At 37.3% G+C, this 19,632-nt stretch overlaps 1 long non-coding RNA gene across 1 annotated transcript in view; it reads right to left on the bottom strand.

Annotated features, from left to right (window-relative positions):
* The window catches only part of LOC144333970 (uncharacterized), a 34,999-nt gene that overhangs the window by 2,538 nt on the left and 12,829 nt on the right, over positions 1-19,632 (bottom strand). Inside the window, exon 3 of the long non-coding RNA XR_013403108.1 lies at positions 11,196-11,310. This is a non-coding gene — a long non-coding RNA (uncharacterized LOC144333970). The remainder of the gene's footprint in view (positions 1-11,195; positions 11,311-19,632) is intronic.

Below are 19,632 nucleotides of genomic sequence, written 5' to 3'. Positions count from 1 at the left end.
TTAGTACATAAACTTGATGAGATAAATCACCTCTAGAATGTTTCTGCATATTTGTGCATTTGGTAAGACATAGGAATAGATTTAGGGGTGGCAATCAAAAAGGATTTAACCTTGTTAGGTTTACAATTTTTATCACAATATTATGTACATTTATTGGTGCATTAATTGCAAAATTAATAATAAATAAAATAAAACAGAAAAGTGGGGTGTTTGGAAGCTCATGCTTCCACTCCTGTAGCACAAAACTGGTTAATGTTTGGTATATTCTTTTCAATACACACACACACACACACACACACACACACACACACACACAGACATGTATATGTGTGTATGTATTTATAAACAGAGTACATGTAAAAATTCCCTCATTTTTTCATCCAATGTTTCAGCATATTGTTATATAGACTGCAAAATTGGGGGTTGGTTTAATTTATGTAACAGTTCTGATACAGTTAGATATTTGTTCTCACTAAAATCTCATGTCAAACTGTAATCTCCAGTGTTGGAGGTGGGACTGGGTGGGAGATGGCTGGATCATTGGAGCAGATCCCTCAAGAATGGCTTGGTCCATCCCTTTGGTGATAAGGGAGCTCTCGCTCCAAGTCCTTGCAGGATCCAGTCATTTGAAAACATGTAACACCTCTCCCCACCCAGCCTCTCTCCCTTGCTCCTGCTTTCACCAGTGAGATGCCTGCTCTCACCACCCTGTGCACCACGAGTCAAAGCTCTCTGAGACTCTCCCAGAAGCCCAGCAGATGCAGGTGCCACGCTTTCTGTACAGCCTGCAGAACCATGAGCCAATTAAACTTCTTTTCTTTGTAAATTATTCAGTCTCATGTATTTCTTTCTTCTTTCTTTCTTTCTTTCTTTTCTTTTTGTTTGAGACAGTCTGGCTCTATCACCCAGGCTGGAGTGCCTGGTGTGATCTTGGCTCACTGCAACCTCCGCCTCCTGGGTTCAAGTGATTCTCGTGCTTTAGCCACCTGAGAAACTGGGATTACAGGTATTCACCACCACACCCGGCTAATTTTTGCATTTTTTAAATAGAGATGGTGTTTCAATATGTTGACTAAGCAGGTCTCGAACTCCTAGCCTCATGTGATCCACCCTCCTTGGCCTCTCAAAGTGCTGGGATTATAGGCATGTGCCACTGCACCTGGCCTCATGTATTTCTTTATAACAATGCAAGAACAGCCTAAAGCAAGTTCTCTTTGGAGGTAGTTTACATGTTACATTTTAATGCTAATAATCAAAATCTTGCATATACTTTCATCCCATATTTTGAAGTGTTTCCATAGGAAAGATTTTTAGGAACATTTACTGGTCAAAAGATATGCACATTTTTTGGTTTTTATTTTATCTTTCACGAGGAATGTTACCTGTGCTCAAGAATCTACACCAACATATTTGGAGTTTTGGCTTATTTTAGATCCTTAAGCAGATTCAGTTAACTCATTTATTTTATTGTGTTTTGTTTTAGGAGACACTAGTTAGAGCCTTGCCAAATTCCAGTAAAATAGGAAAATATAGAATCTGAGACAGAAGAGAGTCAGAGTCAAGATCCCACATTAATCTACTTATTCCATCTGTAAGGGACCATTTGGGCACTGGGGGCCTTGACAGTGCTTGGCCGAGTTGGTGCTCAATAACTACGCATTACGTTAAATGAGAAATCTGAGTTGTAACCCAGCTAAAACCAAAAGGTGATGGAATACACAGCAGCTCAGGAAGTTTGGAGTTATTAGTTGACAGCAGTTCTATCCCTACAAGTATCTTCCAGGTAGACCGAAAGGCTGGGTAATCTCAGTGTGCATCTGGCCATGGTTCTGATGCACTAAAGTGTGAAGGTCGAAGCCCATCTAGGTCAAATCACAATGAGCTCACAAATCCATACATCCATAAGAGATTGTCTGTAAGCAGACAGCGGGAAGATATATATCTTGCCTTAGAACATGAGATGAATCCATTCTACTGCTCATGAGTCAATAGCACCTGTTTTAGGCTTTTTTGTTTTGAAATAATTACAAATTCACAGGAAGCTAAAAACTTACTACAGAGTGATCCTATGTACCTTATATTCAATGATTTTTCCCAATGTTTACATCTTACATAATTATGGTACAATGACAAACACAGGATCTGACATGTCTACCATGTATATATACAGTTCTACTACTTTATCACATGCCAATTTGTACAATCATCACTGCAATTAAGATAGAGAACTATTCCATCACCACAGAGATCTCCCTATGCTGCTTTTTAATAGTCACATTCCCTCATCTAACCCACCTACATACACTATCTCTAAACCCTGGCAACAACTAATGTTTCCCATATCTATAATTTTGTCATTGTGAGGATGTTATATAGTGTGTGACTTTTGAGATTTACTTTTTAACCTCAGCTTAAGGCCCCTGAGATCTGTCCAAGTTGATGCATGCATGCATATATTACTTCACCTTTTTATTGCTAAGTAGTATTTCATGGTATACTTGGTATACTATGGTAAACAAAATACCACATTTTGTTTAACCGTTCAGATTTGTCATTTATTTGTAATGTAATCAAAGGACTTTTGGGCTGTTTCTTAGTTTGGGCTATTACAAACAAAAGCGAAGGACTTTTGCGCTATTTCTTAGTTTGGACTGTTACAGAAAAAACTGCTGTGGACAATCTTGTTCAGATTTTTGTGCCAAAATAAATTTTCCTTTCTCAAGAATAAATACCCATGAGTGCAACTGCTGAGTCAAATGGTAATTGCATGTTTGGTGCTATTTTTAAAAAGCCAATTTTTTTTCTAGAGTTACTGCATCATTTTACATTCCTACCAGCCATGTAGGAAACATTCTGTTTCTCTATATCTTTGTCAGCACTTGATATTATCACCCTTTTTAATTTAATGTGTTTTAATAGGTATGTAATAATATCATAGTCTTGGTTTGCATTTCTCTAATGGCTATTGTTCAGAAGATGTTCTAAAGAGGCTGATCATCTTTTCATATTATCTGCCATCCTTATACTCCCCTCAATGACAGATATCTTCATATCTCTTGCCCATTTTCTCCCTGGATTGCTTTTTTTTTTTGCCTTTGTGTTTTGAGAGTTCCTAATATATTCTATATATGATTGCCTTTGTCAAATACATGGCTTTCACACCTTTTCACCCAGTCTGTAGCTTTCCTTTTTATCTTCTTTACAGGGTCTTTCACCAAAAATATAATTTTAATTTTGATAAAGTCAAACTCTTTTCTCTTTTATGGATCAAGCATTTGGTGTCATGTCTAAGAATACCTTGTCACGTGGTAAATCTTGAAGATTTTCCTATGTTACCTTTTAAAAGATTTGTAGTTTTATAATGAATATTTAAATTTATGATCCATTTTAAGTTAATTATAGTAGGTTATAAGGTTTAAATCAAGGTTTAGTTTTTAACCTATAGATGTTCAATTGCTCCAGCACCATTTATTGCAAAGACTATTCTTCCTCCACTGAATTCTTTTTAGCTTCATCAAAAAGCAGTTGGCCATATCTGTGAAAGATTATTTTTGAATTCTCTATTCAGTTTCATTGATCTTTGTTCCATTATACTCCTTCAATACCACACAGTTTTGTTTAGTGTAGCTTGATAAGCCTTGAAAATTTGAAGAGTGCTTTCTCCAACTTTATTCTTCTCTTTCAGAATTATTTTAGCTGTTCCAGTGCCTTTGTAGTTCCATATAAATTTTGGAATAATCACCTGTGTGTCAACAAATCATCTTGCTTGAATTATGATAGGAATTGCATTAAATTGGTATGTCGATTTGAGGAGATTTGATAATTCACTACGTTAAGGTTTCCAATTCATGAACATCATATGTCTCTTCATTTATCTAGATATTTTTATTTCTTTAATTAGAATTTTATAGTTTTATCACATAATTTATTGCATATTTTGTTAGATTGACACCTGTGTATTTTGTCATCTTTGAGTAATTGTAAGCAGTATTGTAATTTTAATTTTAACACTTTCACTGCTAATATACAACAATACAATTAATTTTTGTTGATTTTATATCATGTGACATTGCTAAAATCATGTATTAGTTTTAACAGTTTTTACAGATTACTTGGGATTTTCTCTGTAGACCATACTGTCACATGCAAATAAAATCAGTTTTGTTTCATCATTTCTAGTCTATATGCCTTTTATCTCTTTCTTGCCTTATTTCACTAGCTAGGGTTTCCAGTAACATGCTGAATAGCAGTGGTGAGGGTGGACATCCTTTGCTTTTTTGTTGTCTTAGGGGCAAAGTATTCAGTCTTTCATCATTGAGGTATAATGTTTGCCATAGGTTTTTGTTCATGCTCTTTAGCCAATGGAGAAATTCTCCTCGGTTTCTAGTTTTCTGAAACTTAGAAACTTAAAAAAAAAGAATGATTATTCATTAGGAAAATGCTCTTTCTACATCGTTTGATTTAATCATCTGGTTTCTCTTCTATAGTTGTTAACATTAAATACATCAATTGATTTTCAAAAGTATTGAACACACCTTCCATTCCTGGAATGAGCCTCACTTAGTTATGTTTTTAGTTTTTTTAATGTTTTGTGAAATTCTATTTGCTAATATTTTATTAATAATTTTTGCATCAAAGAAACTATCATCAGATTGAACAGATAACCTACAGAATGAAAGAAAAATTTTGCAATCTATCCATCTGATAAAGGTCTAATATCCAGAATCTATGAGAAACTTAAACAAATTTATAAGAAAAAAACAAACAACTCCATTAAAAAATGGACAAAGGACATGAACAGACACTTCTCAAAAGAAGACATTTGTGGGCCCAACAAACATATGAAAAAAAGCTCAACATCACTGATCATTAGAGAAATGCAAGTCAAAACCACAATGAGATACTCACACCAGTCAGAATGGCAATTATTAAAAAGCCAAGAAGCAAGAGATGCTGGTGAGGCTGCAGAGAAATAGCAATGCTTTTATACTGTTGGTGGCAATGTAAATTAGTTCAATCATTGTGGAAGACAGTGTGGCAATTTCTCAAAGACCTAGAACCAGAAATACCATTTGACCCAGCAATCCCATTACTGAGTAGACACCCAAAGGAGTGTAAATCATTCTATTATGAAGATACATGCATGCATGCATATGTTCATTGCAGCACTATTCACAATAGCGAAGACATGGAATCAACCCAAATGCCCAAGAATGATAGACTGGATAAAGAAAATGTGGTACATATGCATCATGGAATACTATGCAGCCATAAAAAGGAATGAGTTCCTGTCCTTTGGAGGGACATGGATAGAGATGGAATCCATTATCCTCAGCAAACTAACACAGTACAGAAAACCAAACATCATGTATGCTCACTTGTAAGTGGGAGTTAAGCAATGTGAACATATAGATACAGGGAGGGAACAACACACACTGGTGCCTGTGGCAAGGTGGGAGGAAGAAGAGTATCAGGAAAAATAGCTGATGCTTGTTGGACTTAATACCTAGGTGATGGGTTTATAGGCGCAGCATATCACCATGGCACATGTTTACCAATGTAACATGTTTACCAATCTGCACATCCTGCATATGTATCCCAGAACTTAAAATAAATAAATAATTTTTGCATCTACATTCCTGAGGGACATTAGTCAGTAGGTTTCATTTTTTGTACTGTCATTGTCTGCTTTTTGATATCAAGATAATCCTGACTGGCTTTGTAAGATAAGCGTCCTCTTCTTTTTGTGTAAAATGAGTGGTTTTTTTTTTTTGTTTTTTGTTTTTGTTTTTTTTTTAACTTTCAGTAGAATTCACCAGTAAAGCCATCTAGGCCTTGAAATTCATTTTTAGAAGGGTTTAAATTATGGGCTCTTCCTTAATACTTATAAGGCTATTCAAATGATTAGGTTCTTATTGAAAGAGTTGTAGTAGTTTTACTTTTCAATGAATTGTTATATTTTATCTAATTTAATCAAGTTTACATGTGCAGAATTTTCCATAATATTCACTTAGTGTACTTTTGCTGTCATCAGGGTCTGTAATGATGTACTGTGTTTTATTACACATGTTCATAATTTGTGTCTTTTCTCTTGTTTTCTTTGTCAACCTTGATAAGGATATATAAATCTTATCGATCATCCTAAAGAACCAACTTTTTATTTCATAATTCTCTCTACTTTTCAGTTTTGTGTATCTGCTTTCTACGTTGTATTTTTGTTTTCAATTTCATTGATTTCTAATGTTATCGTTATTACTTTCTTCTGCTTGCCTTGATTTTCTTTTTGGTTTGGTTCTTTTTGCCTTGGTTTCCTGATATGGGAGCTTAGATTACTGATTTTAAATGTTCTCTTCTTTAATACAAGCCTTAGGATCACCATTTTTCCTCTTATTACTCTTTTAGCTGCATGTCAGACATTTTGGTATCTTCTATTTTTATTTTAATTCAGCTCATTGTATTATTTTATTTTCCTTGAGACTTCGCTTTTCTGCATAGGGATTATTTAGAAGTGCATTATTTAATTTCTGAGGTTTGGGAGATTATCCTGCTGGATTTCTGTTATTGACTTCTTGTTTGATCCCACTATAGTCAGACAACATGCTCTGAGTAATTTCGAGTTTTAAAAATTTATTGTGGTTTGTTTTGTGGTCCAGAATTTGGTCTATCTTTATTTATGCTCTATCGGTACTTGGAATGAATGTGTAGTCTACAGTAGTAGTTGGGTGGAATGTTCTATAAATATCAATTAGATACTAATTTTTGGTGATGTTGTTGAGTTTTATATCCTTGCTGATTTTCTGTCTAGTTGTTCTATCAATTATTGAGTGAGGGTTGTTGAATTCTTTAACTGCGGATTCATCTATTTCTATTTTCAATTCTGTTACTGATTGCCTCAAATTATTTTACAGTGCTTTTGTATGGCACGTGCACATTAAGGTTTTTTTCCTCTTGGTGGATTGGCCCTTTTGTGATTATGAACCATTCCTCTTTATATACGGTAATTTATTTTGATGTCTATTTTTTTTGATACCGATATAACCACCTCTGCACTCTTTTGATTAATGTTTCTCTGGTATATCTTATTTTAAGCTTTTTTGTTCAACTTACCTATATTATTATATTGAAGTGACTTTCTTGTAGAAAATATATAGTTAGATCATCTTTTGTTTGACTTTAAAAATCTACTTTGCCATTCTCTGTCTTTTGTTTTCAGCCCATTTACAGTTAATGAAATGATCAATTTGTTTTGTTTTTTCATTTCTTCATTTTTGTTTTTCTACCTTCCAGGAGGTTTCTTGAATATATTTTAAATTTCAATTTATCTGTAGTGACAGTAACTGTATCTCTGTTTAAAGTGCTTTTAACCATATATATATAAATTTTACTAGTCTGAGCAAAGTATAATACTGTTACCCCCTTTAATCTCCACTTACCCTCCCTCATTTATAATAAGGATCTTAAATATTTTCTCTACATAGATTGCTTCAATAGTCATACATAAGTTAGAAAATTGCAGAAGAGAAAGGAATTCTATTACACTTTACCCATGTTTTAGTTTTCTTTTTGATATTCCAATATTCTTGCTCTTAATATATTCTTTTTATTTAGAGAACTTCTTTTAACTATTATTTAGAGTAGGTATACTGGTGACAAATTTTCTTATTCTTTGAGAATGTTTGGATTTTCCTGAATTCGTGAAGGATATTTTCAATTAATATAGAATTATGGGTTAACAGTTCTTTCAGTACTTGGGAAATTGCGTGCCATTTCCTTCCTACCTTTTTTGTAAAAAAAAATATATATATATATAACTCTTGTGGGTACACAGTAGTACCATTTCCTTTTGGTTTCCGTAGTTTCTGATGGAAAATCTACTGAGGGCTGGGTGCGGTGGCTCACGCTTGTAATCCCAGCACTTTGGGAGGCCAAGGTGGGTGGATCACAAGGTCAGGAGATGGAGACCATCCTGGCTATCACAGTGAAACCCCGTCTCTACTAAAAATACAAAAAATTAGCCGGGCGTCGTGGTGGGCACTTGCTCAACCACAGAAAGCTTTCCCTCCTCCAAAATCTGGTCATTATTAGCATATTCTAGCAAGTCCCATGGTGCATTGCAGGTGTTTTTGTTTGTTTATATGTGTCCTGGTACCCAGATTATCTTGTAAAACCTTTGAGGAAATGTTGGGAGAGTATGTAGTCCCAGCTACTTTGGAGGCTGAGGCAGGAGAATGGTGTAAACCTGGGAGGCGGAGCTTGCAGTGAGCCGAGATCACGCCACTGCACTCCAGCCTGGGCGACAGAGCAAGACTCCGTCTGAAAAATAAAAATAAAAAAATCTACCAAGTTGTTTCTACCCTGTAGGTAATGTGCCATTTCTCACTAGAAGTTTCAATGTTTTTCTTTCTTATTTATTTAATTTTTTACTTTAGTTTTCAAAGGTTAATTTTGATGATGTGTTTGGATTTCTTTGTGTTTATCTTGTTATTTGCTCAGCTTCTTGAATTTATACATTTATGCTTATTTGTAAATTTGGAAAGCTTTCAGTCATTATTTCTTTGACTACTCTACCTGCTCCAAGAATATTTGATCTTCTGTTATATTTGATCTTCTGTTATAATCACACATATCTCTGAGGTGCTCTCTCTCTCTCTCTCTATTGTATTTTTTCTGTTGTTGGGTTGGGTAATTTGTGTTGTCCTACATTCAAATTCATTGATACTTTCTCCTGTCTTCCCTAGTGCGCTGGTGAGCCCAAACAGTGAGTTTTGTTTTTCTCTTCATTTTGGCTAATGCTAATGCATTTTGTTTTAGTTCTATAATTTCAATTTAGTTCCTGTCTTCCATTTATTTGATAACACTCTATATTTTTATTTGTGTGTGTGTTTGATCATTGAAACATTTTTATAATAGCTGTTTTAAAATCCTAATCAGATTATTCTAATATCTGTGTCATCATGGTTTTGCTGTCTAATAATTATCTTTTTGTATTCAATTTGAGATCTTCTTGGTTCTTAGTATGATAAATATTTTATTGATGTGTGGACATTTGCAGAATTATGGTTTGAGACTTAGAATTTTATTTAAATCTTGTCTGTCAGTGGGCCTCCTCTTACAGTCCTCTGGCTGGTGAAAGGTGATCTCCCTCATTACAGTGAAGTGAAGTTGACACTCAGTGTTGCTGTTGGGTGAGGATGGAGGTTTATTCTCTCCACTTGGCCTCTTGCTGATACCACCCTGGCTGGAAGGATGAGAAGCACATTGCTCTTCCTTATGCAGCCTCTAACAACACAGTGCGTGTGGAGTGGCCTGGTTAATTCTGGGTGACGGTGAAAGTCCAGACTCTTCACTAGGTTCAGATGAGTCTACTCTAGGCAGAGGGGAAGGATGTCTCATTACTGGTGGGGGTGAGATTTCAGGTTCCTCAAATGGTTCACATGTACCCCCAAATGTCTGTAGAATAGTGATCCCAGTAAGATTGTGTTCATTTTAGATAAAAATAAAATATTGGTATTGAGGGGTGAAGACTAAGTGTTCATTGTAAGAAAGCTAAGTGATTTATCAGTCTCACTATATACAGGACATTCAAAACATAGGTCATACAGAGTCTATTCCCCTAAATTTACTATCCATGGTCCATCGTAATCTGTGTCCAATATAGCTTTCCTACCCTACTAATCTGTGTCCAATATAGCTTTCCTACCCTCCTCTACTCCTCCTCACTACTCACCCTGCACTCCAAACAAATCAGTGGTTTATGGATATCCACCCGCATCTAACCTGTGCCCTCTCTTTCCTGACACTGCTTTCTTCTGCCTAGAAAACACTCTCATCTCTTTGGCTACTTTTAACACCCTACAAGCCTTGTTTGAATACCCCTTCACTCAAAGGTCTTGCTCAACCACAGAAAGCTTCACTCCTCCAAAATCTGAAATCATTATCAGCATATTCTAGCAAGTCCCACAGTGCATTGCAGGTGTGTTTTGTTTATTTGTTTGTGTCCTGGTACCAAGATAATCTTGTAAGACCTTTGAGGAAATGTTGGGAGAGTATGTTGCTCAGAAAAAAGCTTTTTTAATTACTTGTTTTTTTTTTTTTTTTTTTTTCCATTTGAATGATGGTGAGGAATTAAAGAAAACCAAATTAGGAGGTGATGGACCAAAAAAAAAAAAAAAAAAAAAGGAAAGATCAGATAACTACTGAAAATGATTTCTAAAACTGTAGGCATTAGTGAAAATAATGCAAAAAGAAAATTGTATAGGTACTTGGTAAACATAAAAATATCCCAAAGTTTATTTTTTATACGATTACAAAGAAGTATTCACTGCAAGACAGAGTTTTAGTTCACTTCATTTTTTCTACTATTATTTACCAAACAGTAACGTCTGATTGAAATCTAATGAATCAAAATAAAATCATAATATTCTTTTATAATTATATTTTAGATGGTAATTTATGTCTCATCACTTGTAAAAATGATTTCTTGCACTTTGACAGATTGAGTAGTTTTGGTGGAGTTTCTCATTTTGTTTTCCATGTTCCATTATTTACTTCCATTATGTGTGGAAATGTCCCACAAGAGCTGCATATTCTTAAAATTGTTAAGAAGTTATTTGAATTTGAAATGTAACTGAGGACCTCTGAGACAAAATTTATCGTGTTGGCTTTACAGTTTGTTTTTTTGTTGCTGCTGTTGTTGTTTGAAATGGAGTCTCTCTCTGTCGCCCAGGCTGGAGTGTGGTGGCGCCATCTGGGCTCACTGCAACCTCCACCTCCCGGGTTCACGCCATTCTCCTGCCTCAGCCTTGAGTAGCTGGGACTACTGCTGCCCGTCACCACATCCGGCTAATTTTTTGTATTTTTAGTAGAGACAGGGTTTCACCATGTTAGCCAGGCTGGTCTTGATCTCCTGACCTTGTGATCTGCCCACCTCAGCTTCCCAAAGTGCTGGGATTACAGGCGTGAGCCACCGAGAAAGTCCACACTACCATTAATGCCCCAGGCTTTTTCCAGCTTTGTGCTTTATCATCTTAAATATATGGTTTTGCCTGCCTGATTGCCTCTTGATCACAAAAGCAATGCTCTCTCTGCAACCTCAGCCCTCATTCCAGGAAGAAAGAATATGAAAGTTACCCAAAAAAGAGGTGGCCATCTTTTGCAGAAAAGCAGACTTTCCCAGAAATTCCCAGCTGACTTACACTTGCATCTCCTTGGCCGTAACCACGTGACCCAAGCTGCAAAGAAAGGGCGATAAATGTTCTTTTACTCTCCTATCCCAGCACATTGCCACCCTGAGAAACATCAGTGCTGAGTCTGTGAAGAAACGGAGAATAGATTTGGGGTAATGAATTAGTAATGTTTGCCACACTGGGTTAGAGCTCTTTTCCTATGAGCAGATAATTTACCTAGTCCTTTAAAAGTTAAGTTCACAGTGCCCTGGAGCAAAGGTAAAAATGCTTCAAGAGGAGGAGCCGTTCTGAAACACTTTGAGACTCAGCTGAGTAACTCCAGGGCCCATGAAGGCTCCTGTTCAGCATGCCTCCTTCTGACAGGTCTCTTGGTGCTTGTTGATGTCCACTTGTTGTTGGTCATCATCCTGACATCTGCATGGCCTTTTCATGTCAACCACCAGGATAAAAATCATAATTTCCATCTGTGGTTTGTTGCCACATTTCAAAAAAATAGTATTTTTAATTTTTGTGTGTACATAGTAGGTATATCTATTTTTGGGGTACATGGAATATTTTGATAAACACATACAATGTGTGATAATCACATCATGGTAAATGGGGTATCCATCACCTCAAGCATTTATCCTTTTCTTTTATTTCAGAAGCGGCTAATATCCTCATTATTGATATACTGTGTAAGAAATTACTTATGCATTACTAGTATAAAAGGACTGCCTTATACGGAATTCCATTTTTTACCACCCATTCAACACTAAACAGTCTCCCTTCACTACGTACCATTACATGCAAACAAATTTTCACTGTAGTTAATGCGTTTTAAGATAACCACAGATGAGAGGGAGAAAGACAGAAACAGAAAATACAATCAACCTTTGCTCTGCTTGAACCATTTAAAGTTATGTGGTTGTAGTTGATAACTTATTTGCATTAAAAATGTATCCTTTTGTCAGCACTGTGGCTTTTGTTAATTTTTTTTTCTTAAGAAGAGAAAAAGTTTCTCAACTTAGTGTAGCAAAACCGTTTTCTAAAGGGCCTATAAATAATTTTGAGTCCCTGGTGCTGCCTGGAAATGCAGCTCTTCTGAGCTGCAATGTCGGCTATTTCTCTGAAACTGGAGTAGTCATTCAAAAATAGTTTCACTCAATTTAACTGCCTATTGAACCCTCTAAATTACAGATATTAAGCCTTTGGTTTCACAACAAACTTAATGAACAGTTCTGACAATCTATAAGCAAGGCCACTGGAAATTCATGGGCCAGATGGAATCACAGATTACACCATTTTCCTACTGGCCTGCAATTTTCTGGCACCTGGATCTACATTCCAGGGATACATATTATGTCTGGTGCAATAGTCCCTGCCCCTAATAACTGAATTTGTGTTTTAGAAAGCTCAATCCTAGCAGAGAAAAGGCTTCAAACTTTCAATCCTGATTCTTTGAAATATCAGGACAGAGACCAACCTATTGATATTTAGAATGCAAGGTGCTATGAGGAGACCCGTTAAGAGGAAATTTGTCTAGAATGGGGAGGGACTATGGGAACAGGTGGGGAAGCAAGAGTGACGGAATGAAGAAAGAAATCTGTAATATCAGGTGTGGGATAAGGTAGAAAATACACAAATTGGCAAAGGAAGAAAAGAAGACAGCTTGAAAGTCAGGACATTCCCCCGAGAATCTCTCAATTATCCATGGGAAAATGAGCACTGGTGATATATATTTTGCTGTAAAGATTCAGCATATCTGCAGTATAGTGATTTTAAGGGGAATGCGCTTAATCACTGAAAGATTCCTTTTCACATCCTGAAAAGTGGCCAAGTGTCAATGACGTGATTGAGTATGAAGGAATCAGACCGTGTGAATCCATTTTCTCATTCAGAACGTTCATAAACCGCAGTCCTTGTGCTCCAGCATGTTACAAATTTCCCGTTTTCAAAGAATATGTATCACTCTTCCCCCCATCTTTATATTTATCATGCTGTATTCTAATTGTTTATTTATTTACCAATTTGTTTTTCTCAGAGTAGGTAACGTGGTCACCGAGGAAGAGATTCATGTTATTTACCTCCATGTCTCTTAAGTCAATAGGAGGCCTGAAAAATAGTCAAATCTTGGCTGACAAGATGCATGCTCAAATTTCCTGGGGCAAATTCAATGATTTAAACATGGATTTGTATTTGAAGTGGAGAAGAGCATCCTAGGGAGAAGCCAAAACCTGACTTGAAATATTCAAACATATGAAAGGTAAAGAATAATGCCTGGTTAGTCAGCAGCACTTGAAGAAATCTGTGGATGTGATTTCATCTCGATGCTTCTCACTTGACCCACTGCAGATATCAAGAGAGATGGTTTCCCTGGCAGGAAGCAGGGCCTCTGTCTCCTGAGTGCCCATAGGATAGAATGCCTTTGGTGGAAAGCAGAGGACATTTTATTGGCATTATACATTCCACGTATTTTTATTAAAAAAATTTTTGTTATTTAAAAAAAAAAAACTCTATAGAATGGTTTGATATCAGGGGCTGAAAGTTCCCAGAGAATTGGCAGTACAACTTATTTTACAGTTGCGGAGGTGAAGCCCACCTGAGAGAAGGAAGTCACCTGCAGGAGGTCGCTGGGTCACCACATGATTACTTTTACGCTGCACAACATAGGGTCCGTGTCCCCCCTGGAATACCAAAAATTGGCAAATGCCTTATGAGGACATTTTTCATATTTTTAAAAACATCTGGCCGGGCATAGTGGCTCATGCCTGTAATCCCAGCACTTTGGGAGGCCGAGTCGGGTGGATCACGAAGTCAAGAGTTGGAGACCAGGCTGGCCAACATGGTGAAACCCCGTCTCTACTACACATACAAAAATTAGTCAGGCGTGGTGGAGTGCGCCTGTAGTCTTCGCTACTTGGGAGACTGAGGCAGAAGAATCGCTTGAACCTGGGAGGCGGAGGTTGCAGTGAGCCAAGATTGCACCACTGCACTCCAGCCTGGGCCACAGAGTGAGACTCTGTCTAAAAAAAAAAAAAAAAAAGTAAAATACGATAATTTAAAAAAACGAATGAAACTCAGATTTCTGTTATCCATTGAGTTGCCAAAATAGTAAAAATTAAGTTGTTTTGTAGGTGAGGAGGAGATAATATTTCTTTACTTTTGGCTGAAATGATGGTGACAATTTAGTCAAATTTGTTATTTGTTGATAGATCGCTAGGAAAACGTGCCAATAACGCCCAAACTATGACAAATGCTGTGCATTATTTATTAACCATAATTTGTTTTGATTTTTAGGTGATCTTTAAAATATTGTTGAGTGCCTGAAAAAGTGTCTTTAGTGGGGAAGAGACAACTATATCTGAGAGAGGATGCTCACCAAATATCCCATCTTCTTCCCTACACATCCGGAGCTCCTGAATGTTAGGCGGGGCCCAGTGACTATAGCTTTCCTATAAAATGTGAGCAAAACTAACGCGCATCATTTCTGGTCTGAAGTGGTAGAAAACTCTTAGGCAATTTGCTCATTTTTCCCTGCTACAGGGACAAATGCATGTACCAGACAGAGGTGGCTTGTCTTCATCTCCCTCAGCACCTGCTGACAACCCTTTTAGCACAAAGAGCATCAGGAAGGAATAAACTCATCTGCTGCTTATTATGGAAGAATGAGGTCATGTGTTACTTTAGCATACACTGAATTAGCCTGACTAGGTCAAGATCTAACATTTCTCTGATACTTACTTACTCTGTCAGGTGCTTTTGAATCACAATTTCGCTTAATTCTTACAGAAGTCTATGATGGAGCTGAAATCTCTACTATATAGATTTTACAGTTAGGGGAAGAGCTGAGACTCAGTGAGCCTCCAGCCACTTCTAAGGCCCCACATTCAATAACTAGCTGCACAACTGGACTGGAATCCAATCCTTCTGGGTCCCACTGCCCATGCACTCCCCACTGTTCCATGTCACCAGATGAACAGTGAAAATCTTGTGATAGTAGCAGAGTCCTCCTGAGTTCAAATCCACTACTCCATGATGTTTTACACTCTGAACCAACTATATCGTTTGGTTCATGCAGGTTCCAAAGGAACCCGATGTGTTCATCACAACCACTGCCATCACAGTAAATGCAGTATTTTTATTTTCTAAAAATAACAAATGGCCGCGTGCAATGGCTCGCGCCTGTAATCCCAGCACTTTGGGAGGCCGAGGCGGGCAGATCACAAGGTCAGGAGATCGAGACGATCCTGGCTAACAGGGTGAAACCCCATCTCTACTAAAAATACAAAAAATTAGCCGGGCATGGTGGCGGGCGCCTGTAGTCCCGGCTACTCAGGAGGCTGAGGCAGGAGAATAGCGTGAACCCGGGAGGCGGAGCTTGCAGTGAGCTGAGGTTGCGCCACTGCACTCCAGCCTGGGAGACAGAGTGAGACTCTGTCTCAAAAAACAAACAAACAAAAACAAATAGCAGATCGACTTTCTTAACCAAGCTTAAATTGTGTGTCAAATATAGAAATCACAGTGCTCTTATCTTACAAAGGAATTCTAAAGTTGTTTATTATGGCAACTCCAATGACATGCATCACATCAGGTGCAAAGAGTCAGATTTACATATGTCTCACTGATTATCTAAAGGAATGTTTCTCCCCCTCCTCCATCTCCTGCTCGGTTGTATGTCTATTTCCTTTCCTTCAAGTAGGTCATGTGTTGCCAGAAAGGTTAAATGTAAAAGTCAGCAGTATCTGGCAGAGACGCATGTGGAGATGGAGATGTTCTGTGCCGCTCTCAGACTGATTAAATAAAGGATGCTGAGGGAGTAGAATGAGGCTGGATGCACACTTTACTAAATGAAAGTAATGCATTAGAATGCAGCTTTAGGGTCTCATTTAAAAATATAATTCAGGCACCAGCAGAAGCCTTTAAAATATCGGCAGATGTCTTTATGCCATGTTTCATATAGAGGACAAAGTGGATTGAAAGACAAATGCAATCCACAGAATGCTTCAGCTTCCCTTATAGCCCCTAGTGCTAATTTCTTTTACATGTATTTCATTTAAAGAGAATTTTTAAATCTATTTTTTCATATACTATTGCAATATTACTCAAAATCTACCGGAGATCGTTCCAAACTATTAATTTCTGTATACATTTTTCAAGTGCACTTCCCTTCATCCAGCATGTATTTAGAACTTACTATTTGCAGACTGAAAAATGAAGACTGTTACCTTCAGAGGGGAGAAAATGGAAATATCTCAGGGAAGCTGATTGGAACTGACTTTCTGTTTTGAATCTCACAAGCTTTGTCAAGGGGGTTACCCCAGGGGATCGTTTCTCATGTAAACGCTTGCATTTTCCTTTTCACATTATGAGGAGGTGATGAAGGACAAAAGAGCTATTGTTCTCTCACTTCTACTTTAATTTCCCCCAGTGGTGTTTTATCAGGCTCTGCGTTTCGGAATCTGTTTTCCCTTTTCCTGATCCTCCTGTTTTTAAGTCAGTAATGAGGAGTTCAAATGCCAGGCAAAGTGCTGATGCAAGCATTGTGCTATCTGTTTGGAGATGAACTTGGAAGATTTATCAATTAGGGAGGCTTTTGCAATACTCAAGTGGGGAAGTAGTTTCCAAAGCTACCTATTTGGTAAGACGGAGATAAAAGAATTGCCAGCCTCTTTACTGTAGATTCCAGCTGACCGAAGTGAAAAAGTCAGAAATGAGAATGCTGCTGACCTGAGAATTTAGGGGAATCACAACACCCCTTGGACCCATTACTTTTGACTCGTGATGAGATTTTCTTTTTGAGAGGTTTACAGCAAGGGGCATCTTAAGGGATTTTGCCCCTAGACAAATCCGACTGGGCATGGCATTCATTAGAAATCTGAAACTGCTATTCACATATTTAGGAGCCAGACAAAACTAAAAATTCATTTGGTAAATGTATTTCCTCTTAAACTGTAATGTCTTATGTATAAGAAATATCCTTAAGAGTGAATCAGCAAAGTTTCAAGAAAATCACTGAATCTAATTCTTAACAAAATTTTGGTTCTACATAGAAAAAGTATTTTTTAAATGGTATGTTAGTTAATTTAAAAGACCAAAATAAGTTAAAAATCAGAGCCAGCCTCACCACACAACTAGCTGTAAACTTAGGATGAGCTGAAATACGGTCATCCCTCTATTGTTTTAATTTTGAAGAGGCTCGGAAAAGAGAAGTGCTAGGACCACTGGAGGCCACCGAAGTAGAATCATACATCGTATCTCCTGGTCTCCCAATTCCTTCCCTCTGCTATGTTCAGATTTCATTATTGCTTGAGCTTTGTTTTTGTTTTTAATACAATCCAGGTATTCCTTGAAGTTTACTTTGGTCACAATAAGAGTGGTTATGTGCTTCTTTTGAACACATTTGGATCTCACGCCCTTGATTTGGAGGTTATCTATACAAGTTTTAACACACATAAAATTTGCACTTCCTTAAATCAGAAAATATTTATTTATTTTGTATAAATTGTCATCTCCAGGGGAGCATGTAATAAATATTTGATGCTCCTCAAATTGGCACATAAGAAATGCTTTGATGATAAATTGGACTTGCCTTCTGAGATTTATTTACAAATATATATCTGAGAATAAAGCTATGAAAGTGAGCAGACTTTTAATATTTCTTCTGGAAGCCTTAATTTGGAGACCACAGCTTTTCAAAAAGTTCTTGCATTTTCAGTGCTCAATACTTCTACTCTGACTTTTGTGACATGTTAAGTCAGGCAATAAAGCATCTGTGTCTCAGATAAAGTTTCTTATTAATTTTTATGTAAATTAGGGGCCCACTACTTTGTTTATTGGCTCCTACTGCAAAAAAGAGAGAATATGCCTTTTTAAAAAAGATAAATTTCAATAGATCCGTCTGTCAAAGATGCAAAATAAATCTTCGTTTTCAAACTTCTGCTGCTGAGAGGGAGAAAATACCTTTTTTTAAAAAAAATGTGTTTTCATATTTGCATGGGAAAAACGAAACTTCAAGAATTAAAGCAAGAAAAACAAGTATATAAAATGTGAAAACCAGAGACCTTTCGGTGGAGCACGTTTGGAGCGGCATTGTGCACAGGACAGAGCAGGGGTCTGCTTCTAGAAGCCCCAAGAAAGCCTGACATTAATGAGCCACAGGATGTCTGAAGAAGAGGAGAAGGGTGAATGGGTGAATTCATTCTTATGGATAGGCCGGAAGCCAAACAAATTTGTAAGTTGTGTAGACTTTCCAATGTTTCTGTAAAATCAGAACCCACCAAATTTCTTTTACTTCTATTTTCTTGTACTCTTCTATATTAAAGTTGAAAATAGATAAAACAACTATTATGGGTGGAATTGCATTCCCTCCCAATGCATAAACTGAAGTCCTGGCCTCATAGCTTCTGATTGCGACCAGAACAGGATCATTGCAGATGTAATTCGTTAAAATGAGGTCATACTGGAGTAGGGTGGACCCCTAGTCCAACATAATCAGTGTCCTTAAGAAAAGAAAAACTCTGTACTAGATACACATGCATGCACGCTCGTGCGTACGCGTGCGTGTGCACACGCACACACACACACTGAGGGAGGATGGCATGTGAAAATGAAGGCTGAGATCAGGTTGAGGCTTCCACAAGCCAAGGAACACTAAGGATTGCCAGGAAACCACCAGGAGCTCAGAAGAGGCTTGGGACAGATTCTTCCTCACAGTCTTCAGACGGAACCAGCCCTGCCAACACCTTGATTTCGGACTTCCAGTCTCCAGAACTGTGAGACAATAAATTTGTGCTGTTTTAAGTCACTCTGCTGGAGGTACTTTTTTACAGCAGCCTTGAAAACTAATATTACTCCTAAAAATTCTTATCATTTTGAATTGTTTTTTACTCTATGGCATAACTTTTTTAAAGAACTAATAAAAACAGCACTGGAAGACGTCATGGGAAGGTTGAGGTGCCCTGCTTAGCTGCATCTCACAGGGCAAGGGAAAACAGAATAACAGATGCTGGGTGGTGTATAGGGCTTTTCAGCATTTCAAAGCATTGCACAAATGATAACTACTACACAGCTTCAATAGGGCTCCCTTTCTCCAGCTTTAGGGCAAGACAGATGAAGAACGGGAAGCAAAATGGCTCCAAACCACAGAAAGAGACGTATGGATTAAAGTAGGCTATGGTTTCTTTGTAATGTTTCTACTTTTACTTTTTCCATTTGTGCCTGGAGGATGCAGGCCTCCTTCACCCACAAGATGAGGTTGCTTCTAGTGTTCTATGTGTTTCAACTGCACAGCAAACACAATGTTGAATCACAACCCTTCTTGCTTCGGTTGAGGAATCTTGTCCATTCTTATGGAGTCCTGCGTATTCTACATCTAAGAATTCTCACCTATTGCACACACTTTTAATTTCTTTCCCTTTTCATGGGAAAGATTTTCTTAGCTTGCATTTCATAGCACTGTCCTTGA

Source organism: Macaca mulatta, chromosome 13 (genome assembly GCF_049350105.2).
Source record: "Macaca mulatta isolate MMU2019108-1 chromosome 13, T2T-MMU8v2.0, whole genome shotgun sequence".
NCBI classification, from domain to species: Eukaryota; Metazoa; Chordata; class Mammalia; order Primates; family Cercopithecidae; genus Macaca; species Macaca mulatta.
Note: the sequence above shows the minus strand (reverse complement) of the source record. Positions and strands in the feature narration are given on the sequence as shown.